The following is a 16,015-nucleotide window of genomic DNA, read 5'->3' on the forward strand; positions in this document are numbered from 1 at the left end:
AAATGCATCAATCGAGCATATAAAAGAGCCAAATATGCCAATAGAACTAGATGCCTTCATCGCGAGCCCATGGTTGCAGAAGATGCGTGAGCACTTTCAGCCCCATCAGTAATGCTTCACGCAAAGTAATCAAACAGTGGCATATTTTGACCACGGAATAGTTCTGCCCCGCTCAACCCAGGTTTGCTTTCAAACGTCAAAAAAATGTAAAAGATTTTTTGGTCCATACCTATCCAACCATATGTCCACCAATATCACAAGCTACCCTGTGGAATCTTCCACCGGTAGTAGGCCATTTTAAATGTGGCCACTGTTCAGTTTGTGCTTTAACCTCTAATTGCAAGTCGATTGAACTTAATGGCAAAACATGGAATTTAAAATCCTTTTCCAATTGTGCTTCGGATTGGCTCATTTATGGCATTAAATGCCCGTGCAATTTATTGGTACATAGGAAAAACCAGCCGTGCTGTACGGCTCAGAATTTGTGAACACAGGTCATGTTTGAAGAATAAAACCGAGAACAAACCCCTGGTATCTCACTATATTGCTGCAAAGCATAACTACACCGATCTAAAATGGTTTGTCATTCAAAAAATTCTACCCTCCCCTAGAGGAGGTAATAGAGCTCTAGCTCTGAGTTTAGCTCAACAAAGGCTGATATATAATCTGAACACGGTCAGCCATGGCCTGAATTCCTCTGTGGAATGGAACAGTTTGATCACATAATTCGGATCACATATGAGGGTGCTGTAAATAAGCACACCCGTTTTTCACTCCTTCCCTCCTTGACCCTTTGATTGGTCAGATAATGGTCGGTTGCCCGTGTTTGTTACGTTACCTTGGGGCACCTCAATTAAATATGACCCTTTGTTAAACACAGAACTCAGCGGATTTTTATTCATAAGTCACTTGTACCGCTGTGGACATCGCAGTATGGCACCCCCATACCACCGCGGGGCCCCCGTTGAATAAAATATTTTTTCTCTAATACCATCATACACTGATGTGTGGATCAAGTCCTCGCCTTCTGCGAGGTATCTGATACACTATCTTTAAATAAAGGAGTCTCGCCTGCCGTTGTGCCGACGTCGAGACGTATTTAATTCCGTCCTTTGGACGATCGCTTCCACTAGGTGTTGCAGCACGGCCGTGGCGAGAGGATCGTTCGGTTCAGAACCGAGTAGTGCGAGGTAAGCTCCTGTATTCCACTCAGTTCACAGTGACAAGACCGCCTTTGTTAATATTGTGCTTTTGATTAGTTCTCTGCCCTGCATTTTACAGACCGACTGCACATGAATTGGACAGCATATCCTCGACTACACGGGCTTAATTTCACCTGTGTTCGAATGTCGGTATTAATTTCTTGCCGCCTCTTCACACCACGAATTAGGATTTACGCTTTTTTTGTTAAAAGGTATACAGAAACAGCCTTTATTAAAGTTCATTCTCTTCTAAAAAGACCCTCAGAATAAACCGTCGCGTTTCTCTCTATTTGACTTAGGACACCCTGCGAATCTGATGCCACGACGCCGTTTCTAAGTTCCACACTGGATGCCTAAATGATGTTTAGTAGAATTTTCTCTCCAGTTTCGTGTATAACCTACCTGGCAACACTCGGAAGTAAGCCATTCTCTGCATGAATAAAACTGTTCTGTGCCCCGATGTTTTTTGAGCACTGCCCTTGGTAGTAATAACCTGATAAATGGTAATACCAATAGGAAAAAGAACCAATTTAAAATGACTGGCCATTTTTCATCTATTTATGTAGACTATGCCATGAATCATCTAGATGACTAGTAATCAGGCATTAGGTGTGACAATTCTGCCCCCGAAAGAGTCATTGATGGCTTTGCCTTTACTTTTTTTATCACACTCGACCCAGGAGGTACTGGTAAGGGTTGGATCTCTCTTATGTGTCACACAAGGGTATGTTAACTGTGTTCTGTGGCAAGCACAGATTTAAAACTAGCTTCTATACAGGACAAAGATTGATAGTATATCTACATATATTTTGCAATATGAGAAATAAAATAGACAGCCAATATGAGTTGTGTATACATTAGAGGTTATGTATTGAAGGACATTTTAGTCCCACTTTGTAAGTCAATGTTCTGATGTCCCATGATTAATTGTATATATATGTATTTTTTTAGATCTTTGACGCCAATAGTAAATTGTTCATAAGGCTCATCCTGAAGAAATGTCCTGTCCTGAAGATGGCCACTACATTTATCTTCTGTATGGACACTTAAGAAACTGTCCCACCTGATTATTGGCCGAAACATGGGATTAGAAAGTATATTAAGTTGCCTCATCTTTTATGTTCGTTCTCTTTCTGGTTTTTTGTTACCTGTAGCCTTGCCTTATTTTCCCTGACACAAAACATTTTTGTGCACGTTCTTATCTGTTGATGCTTTAGTCGAGTTGCCTTCTAATATGTTTGACATCCCCAATTAAAATTACTTTCATGTATGCTCATGCATGTGGCTGTCTATAGTTGCTGTCTGCACAGATTAATGCTGTCTTGTAAATGTATATATTTATCTCAATAAGTTTTCCAACCCATCTTTGAGGTTAGAGTAGTGAGGGGTAAGCAATTCTCCAGTGCCAGTTCCCTGACGCATATATTTGCAGTTTTCTCCTCCTTTTCTAGCTACCCATGCGTGGTTGGAGCCTTTGGCGCCGAAGGTTTCGGTGTCGATCAAGGCATCAATGACATTGTGGTCGTCGATGGGGTCTGCTTCGATGCGGCCATCGACAGTGTCCCCTTCGAGGTGTGGAACGTCTCGGACGGCGGTGACCTCGAGCGGTCGACTAGACCGTTTTTCGCTCAGCGTCCTGGAAGGTTCTCTTTTTTACGATCACCCGGGCTCGAAGGCTTCTGAAGAAGGCACAGACTGAGGCTTTGCTTTCTCAAACACCTCCATCATTGACCCTAAATGCTTCCCACTCTTCGGAAGACGAATGTTTTGTGGGGCATTTCATTTTCGGAGACTCGTCCAACGACTAGGTGGAGGGAGATCTATGGCATCGTTTCTTCGACTTTTTCGACGAAGACGAGCATCGCTTCAAGATCTGGATCTATGCCTTCGCGTCGAGGAGATTTTTCCCCATGGGGTCTCTAAGCTAGAGGCTTTCCGATCCTTCTGACCTCCCTGTAGCTTTCCTCTCCTTTCTCGCAAGGCCTTTCCCATCATCGCCTGACACTTCGAACAGGCCTCCATGTCGTGGCCCCCCCCCCCCCCAGAGACATCACAAACACTTGCGGTGCGGGTCCGTGATCGACATTTGAGCTGCACGACTTGCATTTCTTAAAACCCGATCCCGGGGTCGGTGTCGATGACTATGACATAATTTCTTCTCGTAATATTATATTTCCTGACAGAACACGAGGCGCGCCGAATGTCCGAAGCAACGTACTGCAGAAAAACGGAACTGAGGCCAATGGGCGCCGCGCGTGCTACACTTACACCCGATGACGTCACCCTCGACTGAGGCCCTCGAGGGACTATCAACATCGACACACGGCGCCCTCTGCCGAAAAAATTTCCGAAAAGCAAAGCTGGATGAATAAATCTAAGATGAGGAATACGTTGGAGGACACAATCCACTCGAATCTTGCTTTGAAAATGGAATTTGAGACCTACAATATGGTAAATTAGACTTGCGTGGTGTTGGACGAGTAAAAGTGAAAGAGTTGAGGATTCTTGATAAGAATCAAACATGTTAGGAGATTTTGAAAGACTATGGAGTGTGCAGATGCCGCCTCTCATGGGAGAGAAGGGAGCACATGCACCATTATGTAAAATACCCATATTAGCTGGCAAGTCATGTTACTTAGCAGATAGGTGTTCCTTGTGATCAGTGGTAACCACCGGCAATAAATTAGCTGTTTCTGCAATACAAAATTCCACATTAGGTAAAGCAACCAGACTTGTTAAATCAATAGTAAATGGCTGTGTAGAGTTCTGATCACAACATTAAGTATTCAAAGAAGGACTTATAATAGAAGGTGATGGTACTGAAGAACCACCAACGCCCGCCAATAATAAAGATAGTTTGACTGGTCAAATTGTCATTAATTTGTATTTATTAGTCTTGTATAGTGCTTTATACCAAAGCGCTGCACATTTACAACAGGGAACATTTAACATAACAAAAACAGTAACAGAAGCAAATTACAATCATGAATCAGTCACCAAAAAACAGTATGCACAGCAATTAGACGGGAAGGGGAGGTCTAGGTGGAAAAGGGAGGGAAGGTAGGAGGAGGGAAAGGAAGGGGTGGGGTGAGGAAAGGGTTGGGGAAAGTGGGGCGAGAGGCTAAAGGGGGGAAGAAGGAAAATGGGTGGGATGGGGAGTGAGTGTCAAGGCAGGGAATGGAGAAGTAGAGATTTAAGGGATGTGCGGAAAGAGGAAAAAGTAGGAGTAGAGCAGATAGAAAGAGGTAAGTAGTTCCAGTGGAGGGGGGCCAGGAGTTTGAAGGAGCAGAAAGGGGAGGAGGCACAAGGGGAGGGAGGAACAGTGAGGAGGAAGTGGTCAGCGGAACGAAGGGGACAAGAGGGTGTGTCGAAAGAGCGAAGGGAAGAGAGATAAGGGGGAGCAAGATCATGGAGAGATTTGCAGACCAGGCAGAGGAAGTGAAATTTAAGGAGAGTGAAAGGGGAGCCAGCCAATGGAGGATAGGGAAGCAGAGATGGAGTCTCGGGGGAGAGGAGACAGAGGGTACGGATGGCAGAGTGATCGATTTGAGGGGGGCAAGATGTGAAGTGGGAAGACCAAAAAAGAGGAGCAGTAGAAGAGGCGAGAAAAGATAAGGGAGGAGATTAAGAGTATAGTAGCATGGAAAGTAAAGGAGGGGCGAACTTTGCGAATATTGTAGAGGTGGTAGCGACAGGCACGAGAGGTGAGTGAGATGTGGGAAAAAGTGAGAGAAGAGTCGAAGTGAAAGCCTAGGTTACGAACATTGAGGAGAAAGTAAGATTGGGAGGAAAATGAATGAAAGGGGAGGAGAGGGAATGGAAGAACACTACAGTTTTGTCAGAGTTAAGGGAAAGAAAGCGAGAAGCCATCCAGTTTTTAATAGCAGTAAGACAGGAGGAAAGTTTAAGGGGGGGGTCAGGAGAGAGCTGCGTGTTGTCGGCATAGAAATGGTTGGAGATGCCAAAAGGAGATAACAGGGGCAAGGCGGGAGGTGTAGCGTGAGAATAGGAAAGGACCAAGCACTGAGCCTCGTGGAACTCCGTATTCAAGAGGTTGGATGGAGAGGAGCGGCCTCCCCAGGAAACTGTAAAAGAGCAGGAGTAGAGGTAAGAGGATAGCTAGTTGAGTACAGAGCCTTTGAAACCAAAGGAGGAGAGAGTGTTGAGAAGAAGGGGGGTGATCGACCGTGTCGAAGGCAGCCGAGAGATCAAGAATAATAAGGACAGAGGATTGCTTAGAGTGCCGGGCAGAGAGGAGGGAGTTAACGATGTAAGTGAGGGCAGTTTCAGAAGTGTGTTTGGGGTGAAATCCAGATTGAGAGGGGGAAGAGAGATTAGTGACAAAGGATGAAAGCTGCGAGTAGGCAAGGCGCTCAAGAAGTTTAGAGAGGAAAGGGAGAAGTGATAGGGCGGAAGTTGGAAGGTGAGGAGGGGGATCAGCAGTAGGTTTCTTCAGAATCGGAATGATAGTGGCATACTTGAAAGCAGAGGGGAAGGAGGCAGAGGAAAGGCAGATCTTGAAGGAGGTTAGATCTTAGGAATAAGAAGGGAGGGGACAGGGTCAGATGGGGCAAACGAGGGACGGTCTTTGGAGAGGATAGAAACGTCAGAAGGGGAGAATACAGTCATGCAAGTAGAGGGTGGGGAGGGGGAGAATGAAGAGGAATTATTGAAGGGCAAGAATCGTAGGAGGAGAGGTTTGCGAAGTCAGAGGGGAAAGAGGGTGGAGGAGGTTGAGGGATCAGTGGTTGGTGTGAGAAGACTAGAGTGCGTTTGGAAGATACGACGGGGTGGGAAGCTCGGGAATGAAGATGGTTTGAGTAGGAGCTTTTTGTTGAGGTGAGACAGGAGACAGAGGGAGTGATAAAAGTAGGAGGATTGGTTGGAAAGTGATTTGAGCCAGAGTCACAAGACATCGGAGGAGACCTCGCATGGAGGAGGGGAGAGCCAAGGTTGAGAGGGTTTCCGGGTTGGACGGAAGAAGGAAATGGGGTGGAGGAGATTGAGAGGTGGAGATAGAGGAGAGAGTAGAAAGTGCATCACTGGCTGATAGAGAAGTTGCAGGGAGAGAAGAGCAAGTTTCAAAAAAGAGGGAGGGATCAAAGTTACGAAGGTCACGACGTAAGAAAATAGAAGGGGAAGGTTTAGGGGAAGAAGGGGTAAGGGAGAAGGAGAGTAAAGCATGATCAGAGAGGTGGAGAGGAAGTGTAGAGACAGAAGAGGGGTAGGAAGAGTTAAAGATAAGGTCAAGAGTGGAGCCAAAGGAGTGAGTAGGAGGGGAAGGAAGAGGGGAAAGGAGGTAGGAAGTGAGGATGGACGATAGGGAGAGGAGCGAGGTGGAGGGAGAAGGCAAGTGAATATTAAAGTCACTGAGAACAGTAAGGGGAGAGGGAGAGATGAGAGGAGCTGAACGAGGTCATCCTAGAAGGTAAAGAGAAGGCCACGTGGGCGATATACAATTAGAAAGGAGATGGGTGAGGAAGGAAGGATTTGTAAAGAAACTCGAACTAGGTGAAAGAAGGAAGGGAAGGAGAGGCAGAGGAAATGTATTTGGGGTTGAAGAGGAAGCCAATCCCTCCGCCACGACCAGTGGCACGAGATGTGAAAGAAGGAGGATGAAGAGGTGGTTAGGGAGACAGGGACAGAAGTGTTGAGGAGGGATCCAGGTTTCAGTGAGGCAGAAAACTGTTAATAGTTTGTTGCGTCAAAGAACTGGGTTTTGCAGCAACAGAGCACAATTATGCAACCAGTACTTGCAGAAGCAGACTCCAGTCTCCAAGCTATGTTGGCAAAACTAGTCTTCACTTGGAGTCCTAACTCCCATTTTTGTCCGTGTTAATCGTCAAGGGTTTTGGCGGGGGAACTTTGAGCAGCACCAAAGGGGACTAACTGAAACTATACAGATCTTAAATTGTACTTCATGATCACTGCACAGGGTGCTGCTAGCTACGCAGTGAAACAGCAACGCAGCACTTCCAGGCACTTCTGTTGTGCGTGCCTGATTTTATGGAGAAGCTGGTGAAGTGGGCAGAGCAGAGCTTGAAAGTCAGTATAAACACCAAAAAGGGCTTGTAATATAAGGTTAGTGTACACGTATCCACACAAGCTGTAATCTAAGCAGAGTGTTGCAGAAAAGCGGCACTTCTGTTTGGCAGTTATACAGGAAAAGGTGTGCAGGAGAAAGAATACACTACAGAAAATGTAATGTGGCCTGGGCCTGTGTAATGAAGTAGATGTGAATTATACAAAATCTTGTTGCCTAGCAATCAATTGTGACAGTGACCAATGCATATCCACAGGTTCTTAAGTTTCAAACCCAAGCAGGGAGTAGTTTACTTGTAACTCCATTTCTGCAGTGTTGGCATCTTTCATGGATTCACATGCTGTGAATATTCCGTCAGGCTGGGAACCTCGGTCACTTGAACCTAGCGTTTTCCTATGGAAAACTGACACTTTAGTGTCCCATCAATGTCCTTTTTGGGTGTTTTAGTCCCCAAAAATAGGACGTAGGGTATAAATAGCCCCCCCCCGACCCAGCTTTGCCTGCACGGGCAGAAAGAGGGACCATGTGAATCCATGAAAAGATACCAACGCTGGAGAAATGGAATTACAGTTAAGAAACTACTTGCTTCTCAGGCATTGGCTCTTTCATGGATTCACATGCTGTGAATAGATTACATAGCAGTACCATTCATGCATGGTGGAGTGTAAAGGCAAACCAATACAGAAACAATCCTACATGACAAATAAACCCATCCAGTGATCAAGTTCAAAATGAACACCCGGAAGCTGCAGGACTTACCTTATTGAAATAAATCTGCAGGACCGCCCGTCCCACCTGCACATCACCATGCTGCTGCAGCAGACTAATGCCGGGTAATGGTATGCAGCACTGTCCAGGAAGCCACCTGGCAAATGTCCACCAGCGGAATCCCCGACATAGTGCCGCCGAAGCTGTAGACCTCGTTGAGTGTGCCTTCAAAGTCCTTCCCAAAGGCTTCCCAGCTTTAGTGTGGCAGAACGAGATAGCAGAGGACACCCAACAAGAAAGTCCTTGTTTGGAGATTGCAGGTCCCTTTGACGGCCCATAAGCCACAAATAGTTTAGATTTTCTGAAATCCTGAGTACGATTCAAATAAAACACCCTCTTTACGTCCAGCGAATGCAGAGCCTGTTCTGCAGGCTGAAGCAAAAAATGAGGGCAAAATAGGAGCGCTTGTGAAATGCCGTTGGCACTTGGGGGGTGCGGATTGGTGGCCAAAACACCCTTGTCCTAAAGTATGGGGGTCTACAAACAATGCTTGCAACTCAGATATCCTTCTGGCCGAAGTAATTGCCACCAGAAAAGCCACCATCCATGACAGAAGCTGCAAAGGAGTCGTCAACAGCAGCTCAAAAGTCAGTCTCAGACCCGAAAGTACCAAATTAAGGCTCCACACCAGCGCAAACTTGACCGGAGGAAAAGTTCAAAACAACCCCCTTCAAGAAATGCTTGACTAGGTGATCACTAAACAGAAGAGCCGCATGCCACCTCCGAGTAAATCTAGAAATCGCCGCCAAGTGTACCTTTATGGAGGATAATGCCAAGCCCCTTTCCGCCAACTGCAACATGTAGGGGAGAACCTGTTCTGGGAAAATGTTCAAAGGGTCCACCCCTGGCTGGCCCTTACACACCATTTACATGCATAGGAGACATTCGTGGACAGTGCTCTTGCTGCCTCCAAAATTTGGCGACAGTCATGGGAAAGCCTTAGCAGGCCAAACTGAGTAGGCAGGAGCCAAGCTGTCAGGCTGAGACACCCCAGATTGTGGTTCCATACAGCACCCCTGTCGTGAGACAGACGATCCGGGTTGCCGCCAACAGAATTGGCTCCGCCAACAAGTGAAGGAGATCCGAGAACCACAGCTGCCTGGCCCGGATCGGAGCAACCAGAATCACATGGCATGGGTATCTGAATCCACTGGAGGGTCCTTCAGATGAGTGGAAATGGAGGCAATGCATATGCGAACCAGCCCGTCCATCCACGGGAATGAGCACGCATCGCCCAGAGACTTGGGGTGAGCCCATTTGCAGGCGAACTCCCTGCACTGTTTGTCCTCCACCGTTGCAAAGAGATCGAATGGAGGATGGCCCCACTTCCAGAAGATCATGGAAATCTGCTGCTCCTTCAGCTGCCACTCGTGCAGCTGGCCTACATGTTTGCTGAGTGCATCTGCCTGCACATTCAACAATTTTGGAATAGAAGCCACAATGGCAATTTCGTGCAACAGAGCCCAATGCCAAAGCTCTTGTGCTTCCTTTGACAGCACCCTGGAATGCATGCCCCCCACCCCCCTGTTTCCGGAGATAAAGGTTTGTGGTGGTTTGGTCTGTCAACGCCCTCACTAGCGAACCGTGTATGCGTGGCAGAAACGACTCGAGAGCCCAATGTACTGCTCTCAACTCGAGCACATTGATGTAGAACCGAGATTCCTCCCCGAGGCCACAGGCCTTAAACTTGCAAGTCTGAGATGCGCATCCCGTCCCGTTTGAGGCTTCCGCCACAACCGTAAATTGGAACTCTGGCTCCAGCAAAGGCATGCCCCGAACCAGATTGCATGAGCACTTCCACCAGCAAAGAGCTTCCACCAGTGTGCCGTTGATCACCAACTTGTCGGACCAAGAGCCGCGACTGAGCCCACCGGTCTCATGAAGAGATGACAGTTGGCAGCAGAATGCATGACGCCATGGCCCCCAGCAGTGACATGTAGGTCCAGACCGACACCCGTACCGATCTTCCACTCGGCTGCCCTTTGCAGAATCTTCAGGACCCGCTCGCTTGAGGGCCTCACAAGTCGAGTCCAAAACTCTGCCCCCCCCCCCCCCCCTCAGAAGCACCAAGTCCTTGGAAGGCGTCAGAAATGATTTCTCAAAGTTGATGGCGAATCCCAGTCATTACAACAGCTGCATGGTAGCTGCGAGACTTTCCTGCACCCCCCCTGGCGACAAACCTCACCAGCCAGTCGTCCATGTACGGGTATACGTGATGACCACTGGTAATGATCTTTCACGACAAACCACAGAAACTTGGAGCCGTTGACGCATGGGAATGTGAAAGTATGAGTCCTGTAAATCCAACGATGCCAGAAACTCGTCCGGCTGTACAGACTGGATGACTTCCTGAAGAGTGAGCATCTTGAACTTCAGGCGTTGCAGAGTCTTGTTCAACGCCCGAAGATCCAGGATGGGTCACCACTTGCTGTTGGGTTTCTTCACCACAAAGTAGCGGGAATAAACCCCTTGGCCTCTGCCACCGGAACCGGTTCTATAGCCCCCTTCTGTAGAATAAGACCTACTTCCTGTCGCAGGATGTGAAGATGTGGTTGCAAGGCATACACCAGCGGAATGGAAACCGGGGGAACACTTGAACTCCAGCGAGTGGCCCAGATGCACTGTGTCCAACACCCAACAATCTGATGTAATTTTGCACCACTCGTCCACGTGCTTTGCCACCCTGCCCCCCCCCCCCCCCCCCCCCCCCAGTAGATTGTCCTGAAGGCAGTCATTGTGGTTTAGCTTGCCTCGCCTTAGAGGGAGGACTGCGAACCACTTTTCCGCTGAGCCTGAAAGTCCCGACTCTTCTGCGCCAATCTCCTATACCCCTGGGAGGAATAACTTGACAGACCGTAACCCCGGTCCCAGGTGGAAGCAAACCAGGCATTACCCAAAGCCCCCTGAAACAGGTGAAAGGAGCAAAAAGAACGCCCACTCTAATGCCCCCAAGGACGTAGCAGTCTGCGTCTTCCTTTGTCCCTTTGAGAGCTTCATCGATTTTATTCCCAAACAAATGCACCCCATCACAGGGCATGACAATAACTAATGCACCTCCGGGTGAAGGTCAGTGCACTTGAGCCAGGCTTGGTGACAAAGCACTACCCCATTGACTCGGCCAGGTCATTATACTGTGATTGGAAGCTTCCTCCCCTTCACGTACCAATAGCATGGCGGTCTTGTGGTGCTCCTCCGGCAGAGTCAGGAGTCAGCCTATTCCACATTTCACGATCATAGCATGCCATGATCGCTAAGAAATATGCCGCTTTCACTGTCGTCGCCCCAACAGTCAAAACCTTCTTCCCGAAGGCATCCCGTCTCCTTGCGTTACTGTCTAGAGGAGTAACACTTGTGCCGACTCCAGGTCTTACAGCTGGCCGCTGCCGACACCAGATTCAGGAGAGGGCTACGCCACTAAGCACTTCAGGGGTAGATTCTGGGGGCTTGAACTTCTACCATTTACAGCCTGCTCTGAAAATGGATGGCACATCTTGCGCAGTCCCTCCTGCCATATATTGTCCAGAATAGGCACAGAGACTACAACTTTCCTTCTTTTGCCCGTGTGATTGAACAGGAAGCACTCCCACTCTTCCTCAGGTGTCAACATGCCTTAGCCATCATGGCATGGCACGCCCAAACATCGGGAGAGGAAGGCTGTGCGGGATTCGAGGCTGTTCCACCTCCTCATCTGTGTCCCACGCGTCATTCCTCATCAGCGACGATGAACCAGTAGACAGTGTCCCGCGGAACACTGTCTCCGACTGGCAGTTTGCTGCCCTCCGTGGACGATCTCTCACCGGCAACCCAGCTGGGGAAGATCTAACACCAGGATCTTCCATGACAGGCTCCACCGGGACTACATTCAGAGGGGTAAACTTGCATCCAGCTGGCCCAATGATTACAGCGTGGACAGAACTTGGAGCGACAAAGACTGCGGGTTCACCAGTGGTTAACTAGCAGCACCAGCTCCCACAGACGTTAAAGCCCAACACTTTGCAGTCCCAAAGCAGACTGCCCCACTACAAGCTCCTGGTCATCCACCTCCGAGGACACAAAGCTGCCGTCTCCTGATGTAGAATGGTGTCAGGCAGAAGCGAGTCAAAGGCGAAGACTGCCATGCCCCACTCGTAGGCAATAATCCTTCAGTGTCCATCCGAGGACAAGAAAAGCATTGGTCGTTTATCCAATACTGTTGCCCGAGCCAACACTACAGTCGACGACAGAACCGTAGAGAGCAACAGTCGATGAGGTAGTCGTTGGAATCACCACCTGCTGTGTATGTCATGTGAGACCCAGCCTGCTTGGCAGTGCTGGACCAGTGTTTTGAGGACTCCCTGCTAGAGGACGACCTGTGATGGTCCCCTGAAGAGGAACGTTGCGACGAGTCCTTCTTGGCCAGGCCCTTCTGGTGCGCCGTCGACTTCTCAGGCATACCACCAGACCCTCTGGAATGGTCTGACTGACCATGCTTAGACAAAGAAGCACCCTTCAACAGGGGCTTACTTGAAGATCTTCTGCTCTTCCCCCCACCTCCGACGTAGGTGCTGGACGAGATTTCTTAACCGAGGCTCAGTTGACGCTGCCCGGTGTTCCACAGACTGCACAGGCTCCGGACCAACCCCACCTCCGAGGCTGCGTATGTGCCCTCATTAAGCCAACAGACCAGCTGCCGATTTAAGAGTCTTTTGCAAGAACCCTCGACAAATCTCACAAGTGTCTGCCGAATGATGGGGGTAAAGGCAATCCATATGCCCGTCACCCTCATACACCTTCAACCCACAAGTCACCCAGGGATGGAAAAGAGACTTCGGAACCCCAGAAGCCATCTCAATACTCAAACAGCACATGTGCAAAACACAACGAACACAAGGTAATCCCAACAGTTGAGACGGTTGAAATCTGAAGGGAATCCGCAGGGGCGGGGCTATTTATACCCTACGTCCTATTGGTGGGGACTAAAGCACCCAAAAACGACATTGATAAAGTGTTGTTTTCCATAGGAAAACACTAGGTTAAAGTGACCGAGGTTTCCCAACCTGACGACCGGGAATATTCACAGCATGTGAATTGCATTAAAGCTCCAATGCTGGAGAAGTATGGTTTCGTTTTGAACACAATCTGGATAAACAAGGTTTATTTCAGTACCCCCCCCTTACGCCCCTTCCTAATCCATCTCCGCCTCTCACCCTCTGCTGTGGATCCCTCACGTCACTGCAGAACATCATTCTAGACTTCAGTACAAGCTAGAACATAACCTACAAGCTAGAACATAACCTAATAATTCGTGGAGTGTTGCAAACAGAAAATGCAGCTTGCTGAGATGAAGCAGCTACAACTACAAATGCTGTCAAGACAAAGCTGGAATTACAATGAAGATGCTCTTGTATGTCTGGGGGTTTGGTCCCATTCCCATCCAGGGAATGCTTGAAACTGCTGTGGTGTGTGGCAGAAAGGTAGGGGTGCAAGGTAAGGGATGAAGCATGTCCCCTTTTACGTCTCCCAAGCCATAATCCTACATAACCTGGCTCGCCTCCACCCACAAGGCAACCCTGAAAAGGACTGGCTTGGCTTCGTTTTTGCCCTCTGTACAGCACTTCTGACCAAAGTACACACCAAATCAATGTGCAAATTAAATGTAAATTTTACAAGACTACAAGGATGTGACCCTCCCATCACAAGTCCTAATCTCCAGAATCCCCAAAAATGTCGCTTGACAGATCAGATACAACTGGCAAGCTATTTCTGTTAAGGGCAGTTAGGGATGGTTCATCAGGACCATCAATTTAATCCACCATAATGTGTTCAGGCATGGGAGCGTATGAAGACAAGGGGAATATTTGGGAATTACACTAATAGTACATAACTACATATAATATACAAGAGAAAGGGAGTACGTGTCACTAAGTCGCCACGGCTCTCAGCTGTTAATGCTTGACTCGCGTTTGGTTTCCCTGTGATGTAGCTGAAACCATGGCTCGCTCCAGAATACAGAAGATTGGCAGGCAGAGATTGATACAGCTGTACATATCTTCCAAAGGAGATCGAATGCTACACATCTCCCTTCCTTTATACCGTCACAACACCTAAAACTGCTAAATGTGGACATGGATGCGGGTTCACACAGTCCTCCATACGTATTGGTTTACGATAAACTCTTCCCCACCTGGACTTGCAAGTCGTGTCTCTGAAGACAGCTGGCAAGGAAACCACCTCAAGATTTGAACAGTCTTTTTGCACACTCTTCGATCTTGATACTTTGACAATTTATCCTCTCATTGGTCTCACTCGGACATCCATCCACCAACATCCTCACCACTGACATTCGAATATTTGCTGTCACTACAGACCCACTCTCCCAACATTCCAAATCCTTCCATCCTCTGTTCTGATAGCTGTTTCAATGCTTCCACAACTGATTGGTCTAGACCATTTACATGGGCCTTCTCCAAGGGCAGGGGGAAAGATTAAGTAGAACAGATACTGTTGTGGGAAAAATGGTTAGAATCAGACTCATCATAGACAGATTTGTTTTTTCAATTGAATATTTCTGATCTTACCACATACAGCACCAAAACCTTTCTCCACTCTTATGTTTATTGTCCAACCATAGCGGTGCCAATTTTGTGTTTACCTCCCTCTGCTTTACTCAAAAGGAGAACGACCAGTGGTGGAATGCGGTGTGAAATGATGCGCCACAATCCTCTCCTTAACCGCTTCCTCCCAATTTATCCCATTGGACCATGCCCACCTAATAGTCTTTCAACACTTTGTTAAAGCGTTCTACTGTCACATTTGTCTGAGGGTGGTATATAGCACTGTGTACAATAGAATACTCAATGCAGAAATCTACCATATCTTTAGATCTGAAATGAGTAGCGTTGTCGGTCATGATACTCCCTGGATAAATCTCACAAATGTCAGCCGGAAAATCAGTCTTTCCAGTGATACGGTGGGATTAACACTTCTACCCATCTAGTAAGATCAATTACCACTAGGCAACATTTCTGTACTCCATTGCTATTCACAGGGCCTAACAGCCATACCCAAATCCTTCCATACTTTACTCGGAATTTCAGTAATCACCATAGATTGATTCACACCCACACAACTCTTCACTACTACTGCAAAGGAAACAATCTCGAATGGAGCGTTCTATTTGCAGATAGCATCCAGGCCACCAAAAGTCATTCCTTATCCTCTGCTTTGTTTTTACTATTCCCTGGTGGCCTTCATGGACAAGTTCAATCACTCTTCAGCGTAAACTTGAGGGTGGAATTATTTTATCTCCTCTCGATATTGTCGTGTACATGTAATTCATCAGCAACGAACCAATAATCCATAAGATCCGCTCCTTCAAATCTTGCTTTACTCCATGGACCTGGACTGTTGACCAGTTCCTTCAAATGTCCTAACACTTTGTCATCCTTTTCGGCATCATTCCATCCTTGAGATGGATGCCGCCTCTATGTTCAAAACAACTTCCCCATCATCCTCATCTAGGATTTCAGATATATTGGTAAGGCAAGACAGTCGACAGTGATGTTCTTAACTCCAGGTACCCAACGTACAATGCAATTATATTCCTGAAGAAGCATCACCCACCTCCTGATTCGATTGGATACTTTGTCTAACCCCTTAGACATGACGACATGAACAGAGGCTTATGATCTGTGCGGAACTCCACTTCACCACCCCAGATGAAACTCCTGAACTTTTCTGCCACCCATTTTATCGCTAATGCCGCTTTCTCAATAGCGGCATACGATCTTTCAGCCCCCTTGAGTAGTCTTAATGCAAATGCAATTAACACTTCTGTGCCCTTATTTTCTTGCCTGATGACAGCTCCAAGACTTATATTACTGGCATCAGTAGGGATGATTTTCTTATCACTACTGAAATTTATCAACGCTGGAGCCTCGTCTATTGCAGCTTTTATAAATTCAAATTCTTCCTCTCATTCATCATTCCATTCAAAAATCTTCTTGAGCAATTCTCGCAAGGG

The 16,015-nt window shown here is 47.5% G+C and overlaps 1 protein-coding gene across 1 annotated transcript in view; it reads right to left on the reverse strand.

The window, feature by feature from the left end:
* LOC138468115 (serine/threonine-protein kinase Nek2-like) overlaps window positions 1-16,015 on the reverse strand; it is a 293,190-nt gene that overhangs the window by 15,422 nt on the left and 261,753 nt on the right. The window lies entirely within an intron of this gene.

The sequence above is a fragment of the Ambystoma mexicanum genome, chromosome 4q (assembly GCF_040938575.1).
Source record: "Ambystoma mexicanum isolate Mex_15411 chromosome 4q, UKY_AmexF1_1, whole genome shotgun sequence".
Taxonomy (NCBI): Eukaryota; Metazoa; Chordata; class Amphibia; order Caudata; family Ambystomatidae; genus Ambystoma; species Ambystoma mexicanum.